Genomic DNA, 5,250 nt, shown 5'->3' with positions numbered 1-5,250 from the left:
TCCTCACTGCAGACTCTATAGGCCCTGCGCCCGCGTCACTCGGCTCAGGCCTAATAACACAATATAAAAACTATAAGAAACTAGAAAAGCCTCCGCCAAAACAGATAGCCCCCCCATCACCACCAAAATGGAATCCCTTGTTCCTTCTGCCAGAATCAACATTTCCTGAAATTTTCATGAAAATCCGTCCATAACTTTTGGAGTTATCTTGTTAACAGACAGACAGACAGACAGACAAACCCTGATGAAAACATAACCTCCGCCGTTTCACTTGGCGGAGGTAAAAATAACAACAACAAAACAAACAACAATAAAAATAAGTACAAGTGATGTGTCCCAGCATTACTGAATGTTAAAAGCCACTTTGAATAAATATGTTTCTAGCCTGGATTTCAAAAGGCCTCAGTGCGTGGTTGACGTCATGTCCGGGGGCAGTTTGGTCCAGATTCCGGGCCCACCACAGAGAAGGCCCGGTCTGCCCAGTGTTTGGACCGGCTTTGGCCACTTCCAGTAAAAGCTGATGAGCTGACTTTAAGGCCCTGTTTGGGTTTTGCACAGAGAAATAAGGAGGGGTGGGGCCATTAAGAGCTTTGAAAACAAAAAGTACATTTTAAAATCCATTCTAAAAGAACCTGGAAGCCAGTGAAGAGAATAAAGGACTGGGGTGACATGCTTCTACATTTTCCCAGTTCTGGGATCAATAATATCTATCTCTCTATCTATTTCTCCATCTCTATCTCTGCTGACATCTGGAGGTGGTGGTGTTCTGGACCAGCTGGAGGTGAATGAGGGAGGACTGGGACACACCAACAAAAGGGCAGGAGTCAATTCTTGAACTGATAAAAGCGTAAATAGATTTTTCCAGGTCAGTGCAAGTTAAAAAGGGCTTTTTTTTTGGCTAAAAGATGTATGTGATAAAAAGTAGCTCTGACCATGCTGTCATTCTGCTTTTTAAAACTTCAAACTACTGTCAGAGACAACCCCAAGGCTTCATTTACAGTTGACGTGAGCTGGGAAGAAAACCAACCAAAGACAGAAAGTGCAGCATCACCAAGTCAAATATGCTCAGTTTGATCCTCATTTAAGAGGAGGAAGTTTGTCCTAACCACAGCTTAATGTCAGCAGTGCAGTCAGTTAGCCATTTAAGCACGTCCCATTTGTTAGCAAACACAAGTAGATACATCTGCAGATCATCTGCATAGCAGTTAAACTCTAGCTTGTGTCTAGCTTTAATCAAGGGACGAGGTTGGATTCTGACACTGGTGTGGACACTAAAGTGCTCCACAGCAGCACTCCTGAAAGGTGATGCTTTTTTGCATTTGCGATCATAATTTCATGTCATGTAGAGCTGATCAAACGAGGTAAACAATCATAGTCAGAACAAAATTCAGTAACTGACATGTTTATAATGCATATCTGAATATCAAAGGACAACACAAGAACTGAATGCATTCTGCAAAGTTCTTCTAATGATTAACATATCCAGCATTATTGAACCTCACCTGTGAGTTTACAGCCTCTCCTCCTCCACCTCCTACTGCCTCTTTACTGTTTGTCTCCTGACATAAATACCGTAAGTTGATGCATGGCATATGAACAGACTCTGGATCCACTGTTCATACAGTTTGATGGTTCAGTTATTGTCTGAGCAAAAAAAGGCTTTTAGTTTCAATTATTACATGAAATTTATTCCCCAAAAATATGGATAAAATCACATCTAGAATCTGAGGTTTTATTGTATTTTCCCCACAAATTTTCTTTATTTGTGTTTAAACAGTTGCTCTTCCATAGAAATACATGAAAATAATGAGTAAAATAACTTTTAAAAGTGTATCTGTTTGGTATTAAATAGTATCGTTTATTAAATGTCTGTGTTGTTGAGCCTCTGCAGTTCTATGCCCTCGAACTAACTTACACTGACTCCTATAGAAGTGTCTTATGTCCACTTTTCTTTTCTTTTCACATCTTTCAAATCCTAATTACCAAGCACACACGCATGGCTATGGACACAAACACACACATGTCCAAACGCACATGTAACTGACTCCACTGATATTCAAACACACACACATGTTCAAATGTACATGTAACTGACTCCACTGATATTCAAACACACACATGTTCAAATGTACATGTAACTGACTCCACTGATATTCAAACACACACATGTTCAAATGTACATGTAACTGACTCCACTGATATTCAAACACACACACATGTCCAAACACACATGTAACTGACTCCACTGATATTCAAACACACACATGTTCAAATGCACATGTAACTGACTCCACTGATATTCAAACACACACACATGTTCAAATGTACATGTAACTGACTCCACTGATATTCAAACACACACATGTTCAAATGCACATGTAACTGACTCCACTGATATTCAAACACACACACATGTTCAAATGTACATGTAACTGACTCCACTGATATTCAAACACACACATGACCAAATGCACATGTAACTGACTCCACTGACATTCAAACACACACATGTCCAAATGCACATGTAACTGACTCCACTGATATTCAAACACACACATGTTCAAATGTACATGTAACTGACTCCACTGATATTCAAACACACACATGTCCAAATGCACATGTAACTGACTCCACTGATATTCAAACACACATGTTCAAATGTACATGTAACTGACTCCACTGATATTCAAACACACACATGTCCAAACGCTCATGTAACTGACTCCACTGATATTCAAACACACACATGTCCAAATGCACATGTAACTGACTCCACTGATATTCAAACACACACATGTTCAAATGCACATGTAACTGACTCCACTGATATTCAAACACACACATGTTCAAATGTACATGTAACTGACTCCACTGATATTCAAACACACACATGTCCAAACGCACATGTAACTGACTCCACTGATATTCAAACACACACATGTCCAAATGCACATGTAACTGACTCCACTGATATTCAAACACACACATGTCCAAACGCTCATGTAACTGACTCCACTGATATTCAAACACACACATGTCCAAATGCACATGTAACTGACTCCACTGATATTCAAACACACACATGTTCAAATGCACATGTAACTGACTCCACTGATATTCAAACACACACATGTTCAAATGTACATGTAACTGACTCCACTGATATTCAAACACACACATGTCCAAACGCACATGTAACTGACTCCACTGATATTCAAACACACACATGTCCAAATGCACATGTAACTGACTCCACTGATATTCAAACACACACATGTCCAAACGTACATGTAACTGACTCCACTGATATTCAAACACACACATGTCCAAATGCACATGTAACTGACTCCACTGATATTCAAACACACACATGTTCAAATGTACATGTAACTGACTCCACTGATATTCAAACACACACATGTCCAATGCACATGTAACTGACTCCACTGATATTCAAACACACACATGTTCAAATGTACATGTAACTGACTCCACTGATATTCAAACACACACATGTCCAAATGCACATGTAACTGACTCCACTGATATTCAAACACACACATGTTCAAATGTACATGTAACTGACTCCACTGATATTCAAACACACACATGTTCAAATGCACATGTAACTGACTCCACTGATATTCAAACACACACACATGTTCAAATGCACATGTAACTGACTCCACTGATATTCAAACACACCACACATGTTCAAATGCACATGTAACTGACTCCACTGATATTCAAACACACACACATGTTCAAATGCACATGTAACTGACTCCACTGATATTCAAACACACACATGTTCAAATGCACATGTAACTGACTCCACTGATATTCAAACACACACATGTTCAAATGCACATGTAACTGACTCCACTGATATCAAACACACACATGTTCAAATGCACATGTAACTGACTCCACTGATATTCAAACACACACACATGTCCAAATGCACATGTAACTGACTCCACTGATATTCAAACACACACATGTTCAAATGCACATGTAACTGACTCCACTGATATTCAAACACACACACATGTCCAAATGTACATGTAACTGACTCCACTGATATTCAAACACACACATGTCCAAATGCACATGTAACTGACTCCACTGATATTCAAACACACACATGTCCAAATGCACATGTAACTGACTCCACTGATATTCAAACACACACATGTTCAAATGCACATGTAACTGACTCCACTGATATTCAAACACACACACATGTTCAAATGTACATGTAACTGACTCCACTGATATTCAAACACACACATGTCCAAATGTACATGTAACTGACTCCACTGATATTCAAACACACACGTTCAAATGCACATGTAACTGACTCCACTGATATTCAAACACACACATGTCCAAATGTACATGTAACTGACTCACTGATATTCAACACACACATGGTTCAAATGCACATGTAACTGACTCCACTGATATTCAAAACACACACATGTTTCAAATGCACATGTAACTGACTCCACCTGATATTCAAACACACACATGTTCAATGCACATGTAACTGACTCCACTGATATTCAAACACACACACATGTCCAAATGTCATGTAACTGACTCCACTGATATTCAAACACACACATGTCCAATGTACATGTAACTGACTCCACTGATATTCAAACACACACATGTCCAAATGCACATGTAACTGACTCCACTGATATTCAAACACACACATGTCCAAATGTACATGTAACTGACTCCACTGATATTCAAACACACACACATGTTCAAATGCACATGTAACTGACTCCACTGATATTCAAACACACATGTGTCAAATGCACATGTAACTGACTCCACTGAATTCAAAAAACACAATGTCAAAGGCACATGTAACTGCCACTGATATCAAAACACACATGTTCAAATGCACACTGTACTCCACTGATATTCAAACACACACATGTCCAAATGTACATGTAACTGACTCCACTGATATTCAAACACACACATGTCCAAATGTACATGTAACTGACCTCCACTGATATTCAAACACACACATGTTCAAATGCACATGTAACTGACTCCACTGATATTCAAACACACACATGTCCAAATGTACATGTAACTGACTCCACTGATATTCAAACACACACATGTCCAAATGTACATGTAACTGACTCCACTGATATTCAAACACACACATGTCCAAATGTACATGTAACTGACTCCTGATATTCAAACACACATGTCCAAATG

The sequence above is a fragment of the Sphaeramia orbicularis genome, chromosome 19 (assembly GCF_902148855.1).
Source record: "Sphaeramia orbicularis chromosome 19, fSphaOr1.1, whole genome shotgun sequence".
In the NCBI taxonomy this organism is placed as follows: domain Eukaryota; kingdom Metazoa; phylum Chordata; class Actinopteri; order Kurtiformes; family Apogonidae; genus Sphaeramia; species Sphaeramia orbicularis.
This window is presented reverse-complemented; position numbering follows the sequence as displayed.